The sequence below is a fragment of the Leiobunum rupestre genome, chromosome 2 (genome assembly GCF_980474605.1).
Source record: "Leiobunum rupestre chromosome 2, qqLeiRupe1.1.hap1, whole genome shotgun sequence".
Classification (NCBI taxonomy): Eukaryota; Metazoa; Arthropoda; class Arachnida; order Opiliones; family Sclerosomatidae; genus Leiobunum; species Leiobunum rupestre.
In genome coordinates this window covers 63,764,115-63,789,763 of record NC_143385.1, presented here as the reverse complement: position 1 = coordinate 63,789,763, position 25,649 = coordinate 63,764,115, and the positions used below count along the sequence as shown (strand labels likewise).

General features: G+C 33.3%; 1 protein-coding gene across 1 annotated transcript in view; it reads right to left on the bottom strand.

Annotated features, from left to right (window-relative positions):
- Nucleotides 1-15,687, bottom strand: part of LOC149958710 (uncharacterized) — a 74,987-nt gene extending 59,300 nt beyond the window's left edge. The window contains exon 1 of the mRNA XM_090166062.1: nt 15,623-15,687. The gene's annotated coding sequence lies outside the window, so the exon portion shown is untranslated. The remainder of the gene's footprint in view (nt 1-15,622) is intronic.
- Between the last annotated feature and the right edge of the window lie 9,962 nt (nt 15,688-25,649).

Below are 25,649 nucleotides of genomic sequence, written 5' to 3'. Positions count from 1 at the left end.
TCGGTTTGTAGGTAAGCGAAATTTCTTTAACCAATTTGTGAATCGGTTTGTAAGAAAGCGAAATTTCTTTAACCAATTTGTGAATCGGTTTGTAAGAAAGCGAAATTTCTTTAACCAATTTGTGAATCGGTTTGTAAGTAAGCGAAATTTCTGTAACCAATTTGTGAATCGGTTTGTAAGTAAGCGAAATTTCTGTAACCAATTTGTGAATCGGTTTGTAGGTAAGCGAAATTTCTTTAACCAATTTGTGAATCGGTTTGTAAGTAAGCGAAATTTCTTTAACGAATTTGTGAATCGGTTTGTAAGTAAGCGAAATTTCTTTAACCAATTTGTGAATCGATTTGTAAGGTAAGCGAAATTTCAGTATAACTTCAATCAACTTTCATTTTTTATTAAAATTATAAGCAACAAATTTAATTAACCAGAATGATTAATTTAATTTGAGCCGTAAATTCCCACTTGTATAAATTATGGTGGGCAAATATTTAATAAGGCATAATTTAAATATTCAAAGCGATAAAAGCGTGTGTAGGCTTCGATCCCCCTACCTTAAAAGGCAGATTTTTTTACAGAACTCGAATTCTAATTTGAAGATGGAGCCACCAACCTTTAAAAATGCAATTTATTTCGTGATTGTATTAACCTGGAAATTTAATTGGATCATAGTTTTTACTTAAATTTTTTCGTAACAAATATATATTTGTTATCTTTCCCGCTAAGAAATGTAAAGTGGTGACATCTAGTTCCATAAAACGCTTTAACATTTAACCTTGAATGGCGTCCCTCTAAATGCGGGTTTTCTTGTAAAACGTGAACAATTTGGTCTCTAAAAATTTGGAACGTGATAGCCTTCTAAGTTTTTTTGAATACACCACTTTAATAATACAATGTACGCTAGTGCAGTGACTGAAGAACCACCTACTGTCAGCAAAGAGAAACGCTTAGTGACACGTAATTTCCTTTTCTTCCGTTTCTACGAAAATAAAATAGAATCTTCTTTCGTAAAACAGCCCTAGATGACGCTACAATAGATACCAAATTGACGTATTTGCTAAATAGGGCAATGGAAATTTTTAACTTTGTCCACCATTTTAGGTTATTTTATTTATAAGGAAAGAGCGTGGGGGACATTCTGTCACGTGAGAATTAAATAATTATTTATGCCCGGGCAAGGTTGGCCAGACTACAGCCGCCTTACTTACATGGATCATTAAGTTACTTCCGATAAGCGTAAAAAGTCATAAACATTAATTTGAAAGCACGCTCATCGTCAGACTAAACCCGGAATACCTCCCAAATACGGTAGATTTAATTTACGTAGGCTCACCCTAATTTAATAATGGGTACCTTAGGAGGGGGGTCATCAAACCTCCGACCCCCGCCTTCTAATAATCCGTAAAAAAGAACCCCTGGATTGCGTAACCCACCGTAATCAAATTAATCGTATATTTTTTGGAATTTTATTTTTACTCCCCCTCAACGCTGACTGTACCCGCTCCGTTATCCGTTACCGTAACGTCAAGTGGTGTCGGGGGCGCCTGATGGTTTTCGAAGCCTATTGTTCGCCTCCCCGCCACCAGGGGGAGTGGCGAGGCGCTTAAAAATTAAAATTTTTGCGGCTTGGACCCAAAAGGAAAAATAAAACAGGATTTTTGTCCGCCCGCTTAAATGAAATTCCCCTTTTGTTAACACGCTGCTCAGCGTCCCCTGGTGTTAAATTGCCGAAATTCTTTTGTGGTTCTTAAGCCCCTCTCTTCGGCGGGGCATTGATGTATGTCCTTTGATATGTCAATTTAGTCTGCGCCATTATTCTTAATGATTTTGGTGGACCGATTTTATGTGACGAATCTTTTTTCTGCTCGACGTATGGCCGTTTTAAATTATAAATTTCATCTTAACTAAATTAATATTCATAAATTTTACATTTAGTGTAATATTGTTTTATTACATCCGTAATTGAAATGGTAAATATGACTGAATAATAATAATAATAATAATAATCAGCTAGGCTAATACCCAATGAATGTTATTCTCTGTATAAATTAAATATTACTTTTAAGCAACAATTTATTTTCATTCAAAAGTCTGATATATGTTTTTCACTACTGTAGTGATAGATTGAATATTACTTTAAAGGTTCAATTTATTTTCAGCCAAAAGTTTAATTATGTTTTTCACTACAGTAGTGAGAGATTTAATATTACTTTTAAGCAACAATTTATTTTCATTCAAAAGTCTGATATATATTTTTCACTACAGTAGTGATAGATTGAATATTACTTTAAAAGTACAATTTATTTTCACCCAAAAGTTTAATTATGTTTTTCACTACAGTAGTGATATATTGAATATTACTTTAAAAGTACAATTTATTTTCACCCAAAAGTTTACTAAATGTTTTTCACTACAATAGTGATAGATTAAATTACTTTAAAGGTACAATTTATTTTCACATAAAACCTTAATGTATGTTTTCCACTACAGTAGTGATAGATTGAATTTTATTTTAAAGAAACAGTTTATTCTCAATTTTTCTTTATTGTAGCGAATAACATTTACTAACTTTAGGTGAATATAGATTGTATCATTCTTTAAACTAATATTAAATTTATCACTATTGTAGGAAAAAATATTCAATAGAATTCTGGTGAAAATAAATTGTATGTTTTCACTACAATAGTGATAAATTGAATATTAGTTTAAAGATACAATGTACTTTCAGCCAAAATTCAATAAATGTTTTTCACTACAATAGTGATAAATTGAATATTAGTTTAAAGATACAATGTATTTTCAGCCAAAGTTCAATAAATGTTTTTCACTACAATAGGGATAAATTGAATATTAGTTTAAATATACAATGTATTTTCAGCCAAAGTTCAATAAATGTTTTTCACTACAATAGGGATAAATTGAATATTAGTTTAAAGATACAATGTATTTTCAGCCAAAGTTCAATAAATGTTTTTCACTACAATAGGGATAAATTGAATATTAGTTTAAAGATACTAAACAATTCTCAGACGAGAAATCCGACACTGGGATTAACTGATTTCTGGAAAATAACATCAACATTCGACCTACTACCAGATTCCCAGAAATAAACCCTGAGAAAGTATTAACTTAGAATTTAGAGATTACATTTTTGAAGATAGAAACTAACAATCGGTTGGGATGGGGTGCCATTTTAAGCGTTTTTCTGGAATTAGGTCAGACTGTTACGTATTGGACTCAACTGGGGCATTGAGTCTGGTTGAGTTATTGATCTGGGGCCTAACTTAGTAATTAGATTAGACAAGAAGGTTTCGAACGACGATTCAATTAGCCATTCTTTGAGGAAGACTTTTATTTGCTACTACTTTAACGCTAAAGATTGTCCATTCTAAATTTGACTAATTAAACCCGACTTTTGTTATAAGAAAAAGGAAAGTTTAATTATTTAAAATTATGGTAATTCTGACTTTTAAATCCACAGCGGCGTTGAAGGGGTCACTGAGTTTCCAAAATTTAAATTCTATTAGTTGAACAAATTAGCCTAGTGACCGTGTTAAACGTATATACCCGGCTGACCATCCATAGGAAGTAGGTTTTACGATCGTAGTTTGCAACAAAACTGGTACCCTCGTAAGTCGGGTAAAAAGGAATTTGAATACTCGAGATATATTTCAATATTTTAAAATGGAGTTTAGGATTTTTTTTTAGTATTCGTTTAGAATTCTCGATTTTTAAATGGTTATTTTTTCCAGGAAATAAGGTTTTTCTTAACTGGTCCTCTAGGCTAACGACCCCGGAAATATCCCATTCTTGTGGAGGTCCTTTTGACCAGTCAGATTATAATAACATATTATCTTTTTATAATAACTAACTGGATCAAGGGAACAGTGAGTAAATCGTACAATAGTAATTTTAAAATGATTAAACTGGTCACCGGGACCAGTTTAATATTAATACTATAGTAATTTAAAAATGATTAAACTGGTCACCGGGACCAGTTTAATATTAGTACCATAGTAATTTAAAAATGATTAAACTGGTCATCGGGACCAAATTACTATTAGTACCATAGTAATTTTAAAATTAATAAACTGGTAATCGGGACCAGTTTAATATTAGTACCATAGTAATTTAAAAATGATTAAACTGGTCATCGGGACCAAATTACTATTAGTACCATAGTAATTTTAAAATTAATAAACTGGTAATCGGGACCAGTTTATTATTAGTACCATAGTAATTTTAAAATTAATAAACTGGTCATCGGGACCAGATTACTATTAGTACCATAGTAATTTTAAAATTAATAAACTGGTAATCGGGACCAGTTTATTATTAGAACCATAGTAATTTTAAAATTGTTAAAGTGGTAATCGGGACCAGTTTATTATTAGCATTCAGTGAGTGAATAGTATCATAGTAGTTTTTTAAATTATTAAACTGGTCAACGTGACCAGTTTTTTAATAGCACTATAAAAAATTGATAATGAATAAACTGACCCTTGGGACCATAGTACCATAGTAATTATTTAATTAATAAACTGGTTCCTGGGACTAGTAAGTTAATAGTACTTAAGTATTTTTAAATTAATAAACTCGACCTAATGGCAGTTTCTTTAATTATCAAATTGCTTTTCGAGACCAGTTACCGCCAGTTATTGAAAAAATAAACTCATCCAATAAATTAATAAATTGTTTTAACCTTTTAGACCACACTTATTTCCGAGCCTGTTTTTAGAGAATTTTATCTTTGATGAACAGATTTTCCAAACTTTGATTCCATGATTTTGGGGGTTGATTTGATAGTATTTTAGGATTATTAGGATAATTAGGATTATTATATATTAGGATTATTTTAGGATTTCTATTTTCTAACAAGCTTGGACGGTGAATTAACGAATCTTAGTATTGACAAACATTTCTAATTCGGTCTGGTTATTTTAGAAGGATTTTTCTCTTTGAAAATGATTAGTTCTCGGTAATTCCTCGATTTAGAACGTAGGGGGCTAGGCAATCACGCCATTAGACCCGGAATATCTCAATAATTCTTATAAGCCGCTTTGGGTCTTCAATCAGCTCACACCCAATGTCCCAAAAACACACCACACCCACTTTCTGATTGGCATCGCATCCGGATCTGCCCATTCTTGACTAATTTTCTAGGATACAAATAGTGTTTTCGTCAGCCGACCTCTTACAATTTATCAGGCTTGTGTATACTTATCTCGACTATACACTTCCGATTAAATTTAGCTTGGTTATTTCATTTATACTTCTGATTAAATTTAACTTGGTTATTCATTTATACTTCTGATTAAATATAACTTGGTTATTTCATTTATACTTCTGATTAAATGAACTTATTAATTTCCTATATTCCACTGATTAAATGAACTTATTAATTTCCTATATTCCACTGATTAAATGAACTTATTAATTTCCTATATTCCACTGATTAAATGAACTTATTAATTTCCTATATTCCACTGATTAAATGAACTTATTAATTTCCTATATTCCACTGATTAAATGAACTTATTAATTTATTTTATACTTCTGATTACCTGCACTTATTAATTTCCTATATTCCACTGATTACATGAACTTATTAATTTCCTATACTCCACTGATTAAATGAACTTATTAATTTCCTATATTCCACTGATTAAATGAACTTATTAATTTCCTATATTCTACTGATTAAATGAACTTATTAATTTCCTATATTCCACTGATTAAATGAACTTATTAATTTATTTTATACTTCTGATTACCTGCACTTATTAATTTCCTATATTCCACTGATTACATGAACTTATTAATTTCCTATACTCCACTGATTACATGAACTTATTAATTTCCTCTATTCCACTGATTAAACAAACTTATTAATTTCCTATATTCCACTGGTTAAATGAACTTATTAATTTCCTATATTCCACTGATTACATGAACTTATTAATTTCCTCTATTCCACTGATTAAATGAACTTATTAATTTCCTCTATTCCACTGATTGAATGAACTTATTAATTTCATTTATACTTCTGATTAAATAAACTCATTAATTTCCTTTATATTTATGATTAAATTATTTTATTAATTTCCTTTCTACTTCTGATTAAATGAACTTATTAATTTAATTTGTACTATAGATTAAATGAAGTTATTAATTTCTTTTGTTCTATAGATTAAATGAACCTATTAATTCCCTTAATATTGTCCCCATTATCGTGAGAAATGGGAAAATATTGTTGCAAGAAAGGCGAAGAGGTTTATATTCCGGGAGTCACTCCCATATTCTCGGTTCATCTAAATTCACTGTCCTTTCGAGAAGAGTATGTTTAAACTATCATGAAAAATGAGTTTATTTTATCAGTAACTCAAAATTTCCCTTTCAAGTTAAGATTAAAAGCGTATAATAAGAAAATATATTGATATAAGATGTAAAGGGGTCACGTAAAACACACAAATTTAAAGTACATTTCGTTCACCTTATTAAAAAAATTCAAACTAAATTTCTTTTATAACACGTTTTAAAACTTGGTTCCTAAGTAAACGATGGTCAAATGGAATATTAGATTTTTTAAACGGTAAAAAGTAGAGTAAATTGGCACCCAAGCCACGCTTAAATCGGTACAAACCGCACCCGTTCCCTCCGCTTAATTTCCTGTCACCAAGTAATCAAGGAGTCAAAGGTCGCGTGGTCGTTAGGACAAGTTCTTAAACGCTCATTTCCAGATAAAATTTCCATTTGGGATTTCTCTACGGAGTTTCTTTCGGGTCGAAGTGCGTCTCCTTTGGAAACCCGGCCGGGTCGTGCTCTGTTTACCCGATGATTCGCCGGGTCTCTATTTGATTCATGGCTAGCTGCCTTTGATTGTGTTGTTTCACGGGAGGGGGCGCTGTATGGCCGAAATTGAAGCGTGGACTCCATTAAGAATGTCTGAGAGATAGCGATGTGACCTCCTTCGTTCCGCTCTACCGTTGTCTGCTCTTTTTGGGCCCACTACTTTTTATTTTGATTCGCAGGAATGTAACTGCCGGGTTCAATATATAGCGGGGTCGCGTTCGCGCTGGCACGGACGCTCTTAGGTAGCTGGTTAAGGTTACATTTTTATTTATAGCGGAACTGGGACTTCTAAAACTTTTTGTTATTTAATCTAAAACAATTTTGATATTGAATTTCTATCGCTTATGGATGACGTAAGTTTCAACTTTAACCTCACCGGTATATGGTCTGTAGCAATATCGAATTTCATGGGACAGTATTCCTTTAATTATGACGATTTTTTCTGGACAAATCACTCTTCAATTATGACGCTATTTTCTGGGCTAAAACCTCTTTAATTATGACGTCAGGTGAGGGCTAGCGTCCCTTTATAATTATGACGTCAGCTGAGGGCTGACACCTCTTTCATTATGACGTCAGCTGAGTGCTAACACCTCTTTAATTATGACGTCAGCTGAGTGCTAACACCTCTTTAATTATGACGTCAGGTGAGGGCTAGCGTCCCTTTATAATTATGACGTCAGCTGAGGTCTAGCGTTCCTTTATAATTATGACGTCAGCTGAGGGCTAGCTTCCCTTTATAATTATGACGTCAGCTGAGGGCTAGCTTCCCTTTATAATTATGACGTCAGCTGAGGGCTAGCTTCCCTTTATAATTATGACGTCAGCTGAGGGCTATCGTCCCTTTATAATAATGACGTCAGCTGAGGGCTAGCGTCCCTTTAAACATTCATTTTCGGTTGTTTGTATTATATGAAATAAATTCTATGCATAGTCTATTGCAGTAGTAAATTTTTGACCAATTTCAATATAAAAAAGCGTATTGCTAACTACGTAGCAGCAGCATCTGACCAACTAAAATCCCAACTTCAGACGACGATGGTAAGCGCTAACCATCCCTCACTGACAATGCGTTCGTACGAATACGAACTCGACCACAGTAGATATAAAAATCATAGGTTACATGACAGCGTTGACTAAACTTAATCGGGGGTTAACTCTTCACGAACGTTTACCATTACCTTCGTCTTGGCATCGAGTGTCAGGTGACACGGGGTGCCCCTATAATCCTGAGTAATTGAAGCCGGGAAGAGGGGTGCGAAAGGGGCTGGTCATTCAGGTGTGCTGCACCGGAAATAGAGTTGGACGAGGCGGTTGAATAAGCAGGGGGAGACGGCGTTTGATATCATCGATCAATTTGGTCTATTGATCTGTTTGGAGGCATTTTTCCGCTCGCTGTCTCTCATCCGGACGGATTCTTGTTTTTGCTTAACTGGCCTCTTTCGCAGCCGCTCTTTATTTACAGCACGCTCGTCTATGTCGGGGAGCTGTGTACTCCCCAAATTGGGGACATTTTGTCACACCGAACCAGTGATTTCGTACTATACATACAGGTACTAACTATATCGGATTTTCTGATATCTTGGATTTTTATGATATCTTGGATATTTTATGATAGTTCGGGGATTTATGATATTTTGGATATTTTATGATATTCTGGATATTTTATGATATTTGGGATATTTTATGATATTCTGGATATTTTATGATATTTTGGATATTTTATGATATTTTATGATATTTTGGATATTTTATGATATTTTGGATATTTTATGATATTTTGGATATTTTATGATATTTTGGATATTTTTTATATTTTGGATATTTTATGATATTTTGGATATTTTATGATATTTTGGATATTTTATGATATTTTGGATATTTTATGATATTTTGGATATTTTATGATATTTTGGATATTTTATGATATTTTGGATATTTTATGATATTTTGGATATTTTATGATATTTTATGATATTTTGGATATTTTATGATATTTTGGATATTTTGGATATTTTATGATATTTTGGATATTTTATGATATTTTGGATATTTTATGATATTTTGGATATTTTATGATATTTTGGATATTTTATGATATTTTGGATATTTTATGATATTTTGGATATTTTATGATATTTTGGATATTTTATGATATTTGGGATATTTTATGATATTTTGGATATTTTATGATATTTGGGATATTTTATGATATTTTGGATATTTTATGATATTTGGGATATTTTATAATATTTTGGATATTCATGATATTAGGATTATATTGATAGTTTAGATTATATTATAGTTTGGATATGACTGATATTTTGAATTTTATGATAGTTAGTATTTTGTGATATTTTGAATTTTATGATAGTTTGGATTTTGTGATATTTTCAATTTTATGATAGTTTGGATTTTGTGATATTTTGAATTTTATGATAGTTTGGATTTTGTGATATTTTCAATTTTATGATAGTTTGGATTTTGTGATATTTTGAATTTTATGATAGTTGGATTTTGTGATATTTTGAATTTTATGATAGTTTGGAGTTGATTTCTATTTTGGGTTTTTATCGTTTGAATTTTACGATTATTTGAGTTATCATTTCATTTGTATGATAATTTAGGTATTTATCATTTGGTTTTTTGGATAATTTGGGTTTTGGTTTTTACATCTCTCGCATTGCCCCCTTTAAACCTCATTAAATAGACTACGTGCGTCATGTTAAGCCTACATTTTAAATATAAACAATTTGAGGTTGTCTTCAAATTACCGCGAGCGTTTTAATTTCGTGACGAAAGACCGTCGTAAATGAAATTCCTCGCGGTTAAAAATTAATTATTTGAAAGCAATTAAAAGTTTGAGATGAAAATGATCCGTAATGGCCTTATTTACGGGGAAACCCTTTAAGCAGAAAACCTCCTCGAGCGCCACCTACATTTAAAACTTAAAACGAGCCAGGAACAATGGTCCTCTAAACCATTAGGAAGTCCTTGGAGGCCAACCACCTTAATTCATTTTTGAAACTATCGTATTTTTCCTACCTTCGTAACACCCTTTTTCTCTAAAACGACGAAATGATGTTGAATTTTAGCCTTAGCAGCCCTTACCTCCGCTGTCGAATGAAACGGTATCTAGCGTGTTAACGCTACGACCGAGACGACAATATGAGTCAGCGCGGTTTAAACCCAACCCTTCACTTTTTCCATTGTAAACCGAGTTTTACGCGCGACAAATTAACTTGACAGCGCGAAGAAAGATGGTTGCGTTTGCCGTACATTGTCAAGGTATATTGTCAGAGAGTGCTTAAACCTACCGAAGAATCAAACCTTAGCTGACCCTAATGGGAAAGTTGGCCGTATCATAGAACGCTGATTACTCTCCGGGTGAAATTCTCGCGGCAGTGACCGGGATCAAAAATCGGCCAACCAAAAAATTCAGTGAGTTTCCATTATCAACTTTCATTAGAAGCGGCCTCGTTTACCAGGTTAACGTGTTAGCGTTGTTTACCCGGCGTTTAAGCTTCAGTCGTGCTGCCCCGTTAACTTGACGCGACGTGTTCTTTGTAATTAAATTTTACCTAAATCGGGAGGGTAGTAAGGCGAAAGGTTGCGACCGTATTTAAAACCTAAAATTAAGTTTTGCAGCTCCGCGTCGTGAATGGCTCCGTAGAGCCCAACGACATCTAGGTAATGGTAAAGTAACTAAAGTTTGGTGCCGTGTTTGAGAACAAACAATTGGGAGGTAAATTATACGAATAGTTTCTGCGTTTTTCACGGATTACGGTTACTCTTGGCAGACGGTACAGTTTGTATGAGTGTAGAGTTAAATGGACTTTTAGGTGGTTACGGGACTAAATTAATAATTAATTTGTTTATTAATGCGTACTTTTTTGAATTTTTTAATTATTATTTTAATTTAGAATAACTTTAAATTTACACTTTTACTTTGATATTTCAGAATTTTATATTAATTTGCTAGTTATACTAACTAGAGGTCGGCGGAAAGAATAAATTAACCGGCAAAATTTCGATTAACAATAAAAAGTTTGGTTAACTGGTTTTTATGAACATTTTATTCGAATAAACAACGATTTAATATGCAAAAATATTCGGTTTTTTCGTATATTTTTCGGATAATTTGCGGTTATGAATAAAAATAAATAATTGGATAATTTCTTATTCAAACGCCGATCTCTAGTTATACAATTAGTTTTGTTTGCAGAAAAATTTAATATTGTAAAATAACGTGAATGTTTTTAGTATTTTTAAAGAACTGAAATTAGTTATCCATGTTCGTTGAGCTGTTTGATGAAATAATCAAAATTTATTATATTTTTATTAATATAATAATAATCAGCTAGTCTAATACCCAAGGCACCACCTTAGGCCTAAGTCATCAAGCGACTTTTGAAGCTAATAATTCAGGTGGCCGGGTTACAATGCGTAGGAGGGTGGTGGCAAGCCCTGCATGCCACGAGATCGAGCCAACAGCTCCCTACACTAACTATTACCGTTAACCTTGACAAGTTTTTATGGAAGGGGAAACTGAACAACTCGAGGGAAAACCCCTTAAACCAGTGGGGAGAGAACTTGCAAACTCAACGCAGAAGGAGTTGTTTCGAGTTTTCACCCAGTGCCACAAGCTGGGATCGAACCCGGCTCCTCTTGCTGCGAGGCGAAAGTGCTAACCACTCCACCACCCCACTTAAGCAGGTTAACACGAGCAGCTCGTGAGCTGAGTATGATTTTGTCACATTTTGATGCTATTGTCAAACACTTAAGGTAACTACAAAATAAAAATTTAGTTTTCTTTGACCTCAAACAAATTCCCTAAATAAATTTTTATTTTTGATTGTAAATTAAAAAATTTGGGGATTCCGGAAAAAAAGCCCAATTTATTTGGTTTGAGTCTATTTGATCGATTCCCAAATGATCGAACGGGCCCCATTTGATCGAATTTCCATTTGATCGAATTGCATTTGATCGAATGGCATTTGATCGAACGAAATTTGATCGAAAGCTACTGTAGGGTAAAACTACTAGTTTTTGGGAGTAAATCGAAAAGGCAACGGTGCATACGCGCCTACGGCGCGCGTACATCAACCTAACCTAACCTAACCTAAACTAACCGGACCCTATTTATATGTATCAAAATATGTCATAAAAAATTCCATCATATAGTGTATAAAGTAAAAATCTCTTCATCTTTGTGGCTTAATACAGTTAAAGCAATGAATTATTCCATCATTATTCCTTCTGCACTTCATATTGACATTCGGTAAAATAAACACATACCAACTGGTACTACAAATACTTTTGAATTCGATCAAATAGTATTCGATCATTTGAAGGTTCGATCTTATGAAACAAATGACAAATGGGATTCGATCAAATGGAATTTCGATCAATTGCAACGTATATTGATCGACTGTCGATCACATATTTTTCGATCAAATCGACCAACACCATTTATTTCGAATCTTTTCTCCACTTTTTACCCCTTTCCAGCTAAAAACGTGTAATTAATTTCATTAAGTTAAATCTAAATAACGGAAATTAAATTTCCTTATCTCTAAATTATATTATGTTCTGTACATAATAGATACAATGTAATGTTTTTGAAATTAAATGATAAGATTATTCGGTCTTTGCCTAAGAACTAATTTTCTCGTCATCTGTGACGAATATATCGCCCAGTACATCGCTAAAATTAGATCGATCTAAAAGGACACATACTAGCTCGATCCAATTGTCGTATCGTAGATTCAACTAAATTCTAGTATACCATAATTATATTGAGGACGAGTTGAAGGTACTATTGTATTTACCTTATACCGAGAGGCTGGCCATGAATAAATGATTAAAATTTTTATCACGATTTAATCATTACAACCAGGATTTAATCACTTCAATCACAATTTAATCACTTCAATCACAATTTAATCACTTCAATCACAATTTAATCACTTCAATCACAATTTAATCACTTCAATCACAATTTAATCACTTCAATCGCAATTTAATCACTTCAATCGCAATTTAATCACTTAAATCACAATTTAATCACTTCAATCACAATTTAATCACTTCAATCAAAATTTAATCACTTCAATCACAATTTAATCACTTTAATCACTAAATCTTCTAGAGACTTCTATGAAAAAAAAAATAAAAAATATATCTGTTTTGTAAAGCATTTATTATTTCAGTAAATTTTCAATGTTACTTTAATTAAAATAATAATTTTTCAGATAAATTTAATTTCAATTTAATTTGAAGACAATAGTGGAAATAAATTACTCGAGATTCCAAAATAAAATCTGATGAAAAATAATAATAGTTTTGTTGAGTGTGTGAAATATCTGGAACCAAAGCAGGCAGTCGTCTAAAATCATGAAAAACGTTGCCACGCCAAATAAACGTACTTTGTAACTCGTCAGTTTATTTAATACGAATTAAGAAACGAATGAAATCTTCGCTCTTGAAAAAGAGAAAAAAAACTCGATTTTCCGGAATATTTCGTGTAAACCAATTGACGGCGAAGAAAAAAGCAATGCTTTAGAAAGAAGTTTTCAAGTGCTAAAAATATATTTTTACGAGGGACTTGAAAAATTCGTCCAACGTTCTTTTTATTAGTATTGATCTAAATCGATTTTTGTTAAGAGTGTGTTGGAAAGACCCAGGTGCCAAATGGTTACTAAGTCGGTTATGGAAAGGGCCTTACGACCCTTTGCAGATGACGTCAGAAGGTCAAGGGAGGAGCCGGAGCCTTACGACCCTTTTCAGACGACGTCAGAAGGTAAATGGAGGAGCAAGAGCTTTATGACCCTTTGCTGATGACGTCATTAGGTTATGGGCGAAACCTGAGCCGTACGACCCTTTGCTGATGACGTCATTAGGTTATCGGTGAAACCTGAGCCGTACGACGCTTTGCTGATGACGTGATAGGGTCAAGAGAATGGCCAGAGCCTTACGACCCTTTTCTGATGACGTCATAGGGTCAAGGGAGGAGCAAGAGCTTTATGACCCTTTTCTGATGACGTCAGCAGGTCAAGGGAGAGGCCAGAGCCTTATCACCCTTTGCTGATAACGTCATTAGGTTATAGGCGAGGTCTGAGCCTTACGACTCTTTGCTGATGACGTCATAAGGTTATGGGCGAGGTCATTTTATCTCTTCAGATTTAGTAATCTCAGAATTTCATGAAAATAACAAGTTCAAATGACTGATAGTTACAAAGCTGTTTTGACTTCAACGATAAGTAACATAATAACAATATTTTCTAAACGTACTTTTATATTATGCATATTAACAATAACGAATTTAGTTTAACCTAAAAATGTCTGAGTCTACGTTCCAGACGTGATCTCCTACCTAAGCCGCGCCCACCAATTGAAATTAGCGCCATCTACTGTTGGTTATAGGAACGTTTTCAATTTTTTTATTCCAGACAACGTGTATACGAAATCTTACGAAATAGTCGAATTAACTACTAAATACGTTTGTCCAAATTTTTTTAAAGCTGAATTAAACGAATTTAAGAAAAAACTCGTCTTCTAAAACGCGCAATGACTGGTTTTTTAACGTAACTATCGCCAATAACTCTTGTTTCTGTTCAACCTGGTGGCAGACATGTGAAATTCATTGATCCACCATTAATAAATTCCTCATAAGCAAAAAATAATTCATAGATTCCGAGTTATTTTATCAGTTATAAAAAATAATTATAATACGAGACAGATGGCGTTACATTTTAAGGCTGACCAATAATATTGGCCTTTTAAGGCACGTGACGGCTGGCAAATCAAAACAGTGAGACAAACTTATCGTTATCTGCTGTTTTGTCTGCAGATATGTCTGAATTTTTGGCTGATACCAATAATTTGACAGAGTTAAGTTATTAAAATTATATTGTAGTGATTTCTTAAATTTCGTAGTTCTATATAAAAAGATGTGAAATAAAATCGTAAGCGTTTTAATTTCCAAAGTAAACCATTGAATTGGAAAGATTTCCCAACTCACTGAGTAAATCCATTTCCGTGGTAATCCAGTTGTAAACTCACAATGTTTATATGCTCTTCAGAGTGATTAACTGCGATAATTGATTCATCAAATATGATAAATTTCATAATTAAAAATCCCCTTCTAAGTTTATTAAAATGAAATTTGTAACCAAACAGTTTGGTTGCATCTTAAAGCAACTGTCGGGTCTATCATTGCCATCCGTATTATTAAAAGGCCCCTGTTATTAGAGATGGCCATGAATCTATCCGAATCTTCGAAAAAAAATTACTTTCGTGGAGAGCGTGGAGCCATCTATTAATGGGAGCTGAAGCCATTATAGAGGATTATATTTAGACCACTTTTACTCTACTTACGACGTTAGTGAACTTTAACCTAAATTATATATCCCATATAAAATATATTATAAACAATTACTATAATTGAAGTTACTGACAAATTTACAAACGAGTCAATCAACGCGAAGCATTTATGTCCCGCCTTTTGGGTCAAAATGTAGCTTCAGCATCTTGTTTGGTTTTCGACGCTAGCGACATCTGTTGAAAAAAGAGCTACTTCACCTAGAGCCGACACTTGCTTTAAGGCTAAACATTTTCCAATTTGACAAGTTGTAGTTTTGTGCCAATATTATTGGTCAGCCATCATGGATAACGTTCGGTGATTTAGCTGCTCGTTTTCTGTGAACGTTTCGACTTCCATGTTCTCAATAAAACCTTAATACGTTCTTGATATTTAATTTGAAACTTTACTTACTGCGAATATGTGGTTTTTACGTTAGGACTGAAAGCAGCTCACAAAGTCTCGTTGTCAGTGGCTTTAGAACTTTCCGTTTCAGATCTATTAAAAGAAAGAACGACTGTTAAATATTTAAATTTAAAGTTTAATTACATTTTAAATACTTAAAATCTTAAGGGGGAAGACTACAGTGGCCATTGTCTACTTTCGCGCTATTTCAAGCTGAACTCTTTTAATTTTGTATTTTAACTTATAAAATTAATATTTAAGTGTAAAACAGCCTCTTGGTTAGTGACTAAAATAATTTTGTCGATTTTAAATTTAAAAGTAATTAAGTTATTACGTTTTAATTTGGACCCCCGGAGCTAAACAAGTTGGGCAAGTGCCCAAACTACCCTTTAGTTAGGACCTTATATCTCGTTAACTATTAATATTAGAATTATAAAAATCATTTTAAGCACTAGAGGAAGGTTCAGCCTAACAAGAAAAATATAATTCAATTATGTAATTGTTAAAACAGAAACGTTCAGCTTGAACGAAAAGAGGCTTTTACTGTATTCTTCCCCCTTAAGTTCTAAACTATCAAAAATAGTACCAAAATTCAATTTCGAATATTTAATAATTGAAAAATGTTATGAAAAACAAGAGAGACACGCGTGGAACTGTTAAATACTTTTTATTTGGGTGTATACAGCCCACAATATAAAATACACTAAGCTTTCAACCCGAAGGTCTTTGTCAAAGCAACTGTATTTTATATTGTGGGCTGTATACACCCAAATAAATTGCATTTAACAGTTCCACGCGTGTCTCTCTTGTTTTTCATAACATTTTTCAATTAATTTAGTCCATGGATAATTTTAATAAAAATTTTTCAATTTAATATTTAATAAAGGGCGTTCCTACTGCCTTAGAACATATAAACGTTATTATCATCTCCCTAGCGACGAAAAATGGCGTAACTTACTCTGCGCATGTGCAAAAAAAATATGTCTGTTACGTAGCATCTCCTGTTAGCAACACGTGCATTTTTTGCGTCTTTTTTATTAATATTAAAATTTTGTAAAGTACGCCATTTTTAAAAATGGCCGCTTCTTGTAATACCTTCGCGCATGCGCAGTCGATGTGGTTCCTGTTATTTTCGCCGATAGAAGAATGAGAATAATCGTTTGCGCGCTAAAATGTCCCCGTACTAACGAGTTGTAACTCCGAAAAACCCTGAAAACGCCCAAAGCAAGCGGTCGGAGATACTTCAAAAACCCGAACTAAAAACTGAAAAGTACCAAAACTCGACACTAGATGTCAGTCCTCGGTAAAGAACGGTAAGTACCATTAACATTTGATTAAGATTCCGGAGACAAAGTCCGCCTCTAGGTAATATATAAGGGAGGCAGCCTTTTGGTCGCGTGTCCTTGGTAATTCCCAAAGAAGCGGATACTTTATCCTAGCCCGCCTCCACTTGAAAATTCTCCATTGTACGAAGGCCGCCAGGGACGCGGGCCATAGATAATTAAAATCAAGGGACTTTCGCCCGTGCTGGAATAGGATACTCGCATCAATCAGCTTTACAAGTCACGCGTCAAGATCCCTCTATCGACATTGATACTCTTTTATCGCGCCCGCTCCCTCTAGCGGTGGGTGCCTCCTTAACTAACCGAGTCTTACTTGGCATTTCGAACAAAGGCGGACCTATACGCCATTCGCTTTGGAGCGCGCTATCAGGTGTAGCTTTCCAATTCATTTTTAGTCACGTCGCGCGTCTTTTGTAAGTGGCGCCGCCTGTGAACGAGTCACTGCGTTTTTGCTTTTTGCGTCTTGAATTTCTTCGCGATCAGCCCATTTTAAAATGTTGCTTCGATGGATTGGTACGTTTTAATTTCAAGGGAAGATCGCGAACCTTTTTTTGAAGGTCGAGATCACCATTCTCAAGGTCGGCATTGCAATTTTACTATTATTTATTTTTGTTATAATATCTTGGTATATTTTCGAGATAAACATTTTGACGGTCGAGATAAACATTTTAAAGGTCGAGATAAACATTTTGAAGGTCGTGATAAACATTTTGAAGTTTGAGGTAAACATTTTGAAGGTTGTGATGAACATTTTGAAGGTCGTGATAAACATTTTGAAGTTTGAGGTAAACATTTTGAAGGTCGAGATAAACATTTTGAGGGCCGAGATAAACATTTTGAGGGCCGAGATAAACATTTTGAAGGTCGTGATTTGTCTTTCTGAAGGTAGAGATCATAATTTTGGACGATGAAATTTGAATAAAATAAACGACGGATACTACGTGCTTAAAAGATGAAGTGTATTTTTATTTTTAATTAATTGAAATAAACTTCATCTTTTAACAACGTAGTATTCGTCATGTATTTTATTTTACTTCCATCGTACAATTTGACCGCGGTAAAAATTATGGGTTTTTAAATTTATCACCATTTTGAAGGTCAAGATTGCGTTTTTGAAGGTCAAAATCTGCCTTTTTGAAGGTCGAGATCTCCATGTTTTAATTTTATTTTTTTCACTGTGAGATTGTGTATATTTGCGAGCTCGCCATTCTCAAGGTCAAGACCACCATTCTCAAGGTCAAGACCATCATTTACTAGAGATCGCCAATTTCGACACTGCTGCGGTACTGTATTTACGGGAACTGTATCTCCCAATTTTTAATTATTTATATCTGACATCAAGAATGTATTTATTTGTATTTAGGAGAGAATGGTTGAGACGATAGTTGGCCACCGTGGTCTAGTGTCACTCCCCGGGGGCACGAGAGAGAGGAAGGAAATACGTCACCGGCGGAAAGCGTCAGTTGCAATGGACCAAATAGATACCGGCTGCTTGGTTTGTTTTAAGGGGAGGAACAAACTGGCACACCGAGAGGTGGATTGCAGTAAAAACGCAAAAACCGTCTCAGCAAAGTCATAAAAATACATTATTTATCTAGTATCAATAAATTCATTCTTGATAAAACTGTGCTTTAGTATAAATAAATTCATTCTTGATAAAACTGTGCTTTAGTATAAATAAATTCATTCTTGATAAAACTGTGCTTTAGTATAAATAAATTCGTTCTTGATAAAATTGTGCTTTAGTATAAATAAATTCATTCTTGATAAAATTGTGCTTTAGTATAAATAAATGCATTCTTGATAAAACTGTGCTTTAGTATAAATAAATTCATTCTTGATAAAACTGTGCTTTAGTATAAATAAATTCATTCTTGATAAAACTGTGCTTTAGTATAAATAAATTCATTCTTGATAAAACTGTGCTTTAGTATAAATAAATACATTTATGCACTAATATAAAAAATAGATTAATTATCTAGTATAAATTAATAAATTATTGATATAACTTTGCTCTAGTATAAATAAATACATTCATGCACTAATATAAAAAATACATTATTTATCTAGTATAAATAATTAATAAATTTATTTTTCTAGTAGAAATAAATAATTACGATCTTACTCTAGTATAAATAAATAAATAAATAAATACGATCTTACTCTAGTATAAATAAATAAATACGATCTTACTCTAGTATAAATAAATAAATAAATAAATACGATCTTACTCTAATATAAATAAATAAATACGATCTTACTCTAGTATAAATAAATAAATAAATACGATCTTACTCTAGTGTAAATAAATAAATACGATCTTACTCTAGTATGAATAAATAAATAGATACGGTCTTACTCTAGTATAAATAAATAAATACGATCTTACTCTACTATAAATAAATAAATAAATAAATAAATAAATAAATACGATCTTACTTTAGTGTAAATAAATAAATACGATCTTACTCTAGTATGAATAAATAAATAGATACGGTCTTACTCTAGTATAAATAAATAAATAAATAAATACGATCTTACTCTACTATAAATAAATATGATCTTACTCTAGTATAAATAAATAAATAAATAAATAAATACGATCTTACTCTAGTATAAATATACATTCTTGATCTAATATAAACAAACATTCTTGATCTAATATAAACATACATTCTTGATCTAGTTTAGATAAAATCATTATTGATCTAGTATAAATACATACGTTCCTAATCTAGTATAAATACATAGGTTTCTAATATAGTATAAATTAATACATTCTTTTTAAAAATGTACTAAGTATGATTAAATACGTTCTTGATCTAGTATATATTAATACGTTCTAGATAAAACTGAAAAGCGTTTCACATGCAAATCTAATTTTATTAAAAATATTTGTTTCGTTGAAAAATATTAGAAATTATTATAAAATTGAGAATCAATTGAACCTGAATCAAGGTGAACAATCAGTCAAGGTTAAATCCGCAATAAGCGACCATAATACTTCAAAATCCATTTAAATTAATTAGTTAAAAATTGTACGCTTTGGAATCGCGGTGAATACAACGTGGCCTTGCAAATCCCCGATGCTATTGTCATTTAAAATATGGTCGTAATCGCCTTGAGAGCCGTTAAAAGCAATTAGGAAAATTACCGCCAGAAATACTGGCTTTAGTTTAAAATGGGGCTTCGCTTTTAAATAGCTTGAAATCTCCATCGAATTTGCATAGAAGTTCAATATTTAAGGCACACCGCCCATAAGTTATAGGAGCCGCGTTAACAACGTTACAATCTTAGTTTGATGTCAAATACGTGTATCGGTACACGCGGCGAAGCCATCACGATTGCGATAGCCTTATTTAAGGTATAATCACCGGACGTTTCAAAGTTGCCATTTACGCCTAGCGTTATATATTATCGGTAAAAGGATGGCTTAAAATAAATGCTACGTATTATATAGAGTACTTTGCCGTATACTCCACTACGCCGCGTCGTATCGACGATATCGCCACGTTACGTTGACGTGCTCGCGATTTCGGTCTACGTTCACCGGGTTAAGACGTTAGTAGGGCGAAATGCGGGGCTGGCCTTTGGACCGTAGTGTCATCTCACCTTGTCTTTTCGGTACCCTTTCAAGGGTATTCATTATTCATTAAGGGAAATGAAATCTCACTAAGATGAGCGGGGCTGCTTACTTAAGTGTTAAGAGGGGGTTCAGGGAGCTTATTGGCTGGTTTCTAAGGGCTCTGGATAAGTAAGGGACCTTCTACGGGTGGGTGCCAAACACTATTTTGGGCATCGCGTCTGTATCTATGTTGATTCTAATATCGCTTCAATTCCGCGCTATCTTTAGAAGATTATTTTGCCAAGTTAGCATTGTCAAAGCCGCCGATTTCTCAGGCTATAATAATCTGAACTCTAAAAGGTCAGTTCATAATTTAATGATCTGAATTGAAACATTTTGTTTCTTGAATATTAAACGTAATTCATTGACGTATTTAGACCGTCGTCATGGTAACAACATCCGCGTGGAAACTTGGTTTTAAAATAATATCAGACCCAAAACTAACAAAATTAGATAGAAAACGGAATTTTTTTTCTGAGTGGACCAGTTCATCGTGGTTTCATTTTTTAAAACATTGCATCAATAAAAACGGAAGACGACCGACGCCATCTGTTGAGTAGTGAATGAACCTCCGTCCTCCGGTGACGTAGGGACGGGACCTCAGGAAATGTATGTTCGTATAAAAAAATTTGCTCAATTTGTTTAGTCAATTGAATGTTTCTCCACCGAACCCAGTGACCGCACTAAGTCTAAGCTACATTTTATTTAATTTTCGAAAAAAAAATAAATATATATATATATATATGTCCTATATTTATTTCTTAGTTTTTGTATAACTATACGAAATTGAAATTATTAATTATGACCACTTTCATTAATACAAAATTTTCCCTATATAACCCTTTTTCGAAAATATATACTGCTACGATAATGTTAAATCTAAAAAGAGTACTTTTTGCCATGTAAATTATTAATGAGTAAATTTACATTATATATAAAACACAATAACCAAATAATTCGAATTAAATTTAATTAATATGATAAATAATAATTTTATAAAATATAACGTATTTATAAAAATAATGTATTGATAATAATGATTTAATAAAATGTTTTTAAAATAAGAGATGGCGCTCTAGACCAATCATCGAAATGGAGTCTGAAATGGGGCGGGGCATCGGTATTACATCGTAACACAGAAGCTATAAGCTGCACTTCGCAAATTTTCTTTCACTCGATTAATAAAGTTAAACATGTTCAATGGTTAATAACCCCTTGTTATAAAAAGAGCCTTCAGCAAATATTCCCAAAATAAGGATCTACTTTATTTGGTCGTCATTACGAATTCCTCCAACCGAGTAACCCATTAAATGTAGGAATGCGCGTCACCGGGGAACGCAGTCTTCGCTTGATGGTTTGTTATCAGCTTATTTTGATTCGTGCCATCATCAAAACGAAAAAGCCAGAGAACCGGCGCAACCAAATAGAAGGCTAGTCTGGATCTATTTAAATTCAAATCACTCGCCGTTGCTAGGCGCAGTGCTGTTCCTACAAACCGACCAATAAAAACTAGTGGAAAAAAATCCGATAAGAAATTAAGGAATAACCTTCCAACTGCATCAGAACAATCAAACTTCGTATAAAGAAGGAATTTTATCGGAAAACTTACTAGCTTTCTTTCTTTGGGTGCAAACCGGTTCGCACTAGTGCAGTTACAGTGCGTTCATAGTGTACACTAGTACTACTTCGTGCAATGGTGTACACTAGTACGACACTAGCATTGCTTTTGTATTTTATCGTGCACTTTTGTACAGTAGTATCGCACTAGCGTTGATTTTATATTTTATCGTGCACTGTTTTACAGTACTATTGCACTAGCGTTGCTTTTATATTTTATCGTGCACTGTTGTACAGTACTATTGCACTAGCATTGCTTTTATATTTTATCGTGCACTGTTTTACAGTACTATTGCACTAGCATTGCTTTTATATTTTATCGTGCACTGTTGTACAGTACTATTGCACTAGCATTGCTTTTATATTTTATCGTGCACTGTTGTACAGTACTATTGCACTAGCGTTGCTTTTATATTATACCGTGCACTGTTTTACACTAGCACGACACTAACACTGATTTTTATTATATAATATCTTGGTGTACACTAACACTACACTAGCACTGTTTCTATATTATATAGTGCACCAGTGTACACTAATACTACACTAGCACCGATTTTATATTATATCCTGCACTGGTGTACTCTAATACTACACTAGCACCGATTTTATATTATATCCTGCACTGGTGTACACTAACACTGAACTAGCACTGCTTTTATATTATATAGTGCACTGCTGTACACTAGTGTTGTTTTCTATCCTCCATTGTATTTCTGTGATTTGATATATTTTGTAACTACAACAGGGGTGCCATAGTGGGCGATTTCAACCTTTAAAATGTTTCTCTCGAAAATAAACCAAAATATTTTCTATTTAGAGAGAGTCATAGATTTCCTCCGCCTCAAGAAGGGGGGAGAAAAGCGTCACAGGGATGTACCTCAATTGCGCCGGAAGACAAAAGTCTTAGATGATCCGCAGAATTGTATTCCTTGTAGTGCTTTCAACGACAACTAATTAGAAGTAATTATTTTCTAGGATTTAAGAAATTTGTTTGTCAAGAGGATACTATAGCTTTTCAACTATTTTAATTTTATGGTTTTATTTGCGCTAGGTTTAGTGCTAATTTAATATTGATTATTAATGAATAATATCTGTAATTAAATTGAGATTAATCGTGATTATTGAGGAATAATAATGGCGATTGATTAATCGACGATTAAATCGTTAATAATATTGACTAAGTGGCATTAGCTCTGATTAAACCGTGATTAATATTGATTAATCGACTCTAGCGCTGATTACATCGTTATTAATTTGGTTTAATCAGTACGTAGAACTGATTAATCATGATTAATATTGATTATCGGAACTAGCGATGGTGAATTCGTGAAATTAATTATGTTTAATCTGAAGCGACGGTTAATCCCTGATTAATCTTCATTAATTGGCACCAGCAAAAACTAAACCTTTAATTAATTTTGATTAATCGGCACCAGTGAAGATAAAATCTTGATTAATCTACACAAGCGAAGACTAAACCTTGAATCAATTTTAATAAATCGGCACAAGCAATGGATATTTCGTGATTAAACTTGATTAATCAGCACCAGCGAATATAAAATTGGGATTAGTCTTGATTAATCGGCACCAGAGAAGATTAAATCTGGATTAATCTTGATTAATTGGCACCATAGAAGATTAAATCTGGATAAATCTTGATTAATTGGCACCATAGAAGATTAAATCTGGATTAATCTGGATTAATCTTGATTAATTGGCACCATAGAAGATTAAATCTGGATTAATCTTGATTAATTGGCACCATAGAAGATTAAATCGTGAATTAATCTGGATTAAATCGACACTATCGATAATTAAATCGTGATTAATCTGAAGTATTTTGGTATTCGTTATGTTCACTGAAAAATCGTCTTCAGTAACTACAGTCTGTGTTTTCCGAAGTCCCTCATTTGTAAACTTAACTGATTTGGAATTATACTTCGTTCGGGGTGACCTATAACCCCGAGCAAACAATCGTAATTGATCTGACTATCAGCGCCATCGCGTGCCTGGAAATCAAAAACTCTTTTAAATTCAGACTGAAAACACAGCGGATGCTCCAGTTAAGCCACACTCTCAGCCCACTGACTAGTCGTGCTAGGCCAATTAATGAATTGAGCACGCCGTCGACAATCTTATCTGTCAGCGTACGCAACGGCGTCCCCTACCACCTTAAACCGAGTGAGTCCCGGCTGAAATGAATCAGGAATTCCAAGAAATTTTTGCAAAGCAAAGCGCGCGTCGAGAACGCGACAAGAATCCATTTGACATTTTTGTTGTTTTAAGCGAAATACGAAGATTGAATTTTAATAGGGATTCTTTTCTTAATAAATTTGATTGCGAACTTTAAACGGATTAGGCCTTTGCACTGTCAACTGCTCTTGACAGTCGAGCATACTTAAAGCCACCAATGGCCAGTTACGATTGGCAGCGTGCTTTGTAACAAAATAATCTATTCGGGATGCAATCTTAGTGCCGCAAATAATTGAGGACGTAAGAAATTCAATATTTTTAAACAAATACATTTTTTTTGCCGTCCTATTTTTAGATATTTGAGTTTGAATGGATTTTCCCCCCGTTGTGTTCGCTACTAACAATATTTTACTTTTCAGAAATTGGTTATTCAATATTTCAAACCGTTCTGAGGGTTTTAATTTACGTTTTTGGAGTTTCCAGGAAAGATTCCCATTAAATTCGTTAATTGATTTATTTTTATTCCATTTCAATTTAAAAACTTTGTTACCGAGTTATTTCTTGTTTACAAATTATATTTGGTTAAAATAAACGGATTTTATGATGAATAATATTAAAAAGACCAACATCTGGTTTTTAAAACACTTTCGATTGAATTAAATTACATCCGGTGATTAAAACATTCGCATTGAAATAGCCAACATCCGGTTTTTAAAACACTTCCGATTGAAATAGACTACATATCCGGTGATTAATACATTCCCATTGAAATAGCCAACATCCGGTTTTGAAAACACTTCCTATTGAAATAGACTACATATCCGGTGATTAATACATTTCCATTGAAATAGCCAACATCCGGTTTTGAAAACACTTCCTATTGAAATAGACTACATATCCGGTGATTAATACATTCCCATTGAAATAGCCAACATCCGGTTTGTAAAACACTTCCTATTGAAATAGACTACATATCCGGTGATTACTACATCCCCATTGAAAAAACCTACATTCCGGCTTTAATACACTTCCGATTGAAATAGACTACATAAGGTTTTTAGTTGACTTCCGGTTGAAACAGCTTACAACCGGTTTTCAATGGACTTCCGGTTGAAACCGCCTACATCCGGTTTTTAATGGACTTCCGGTTGAAACATATTACATCCGGTTTTTAATAGATTTCCGGTTAAAACAGCTTACAACCGGTTTTTAATGGACTTCCGGTTAAAACAGCCTACATCTGGTTTTTCATGCA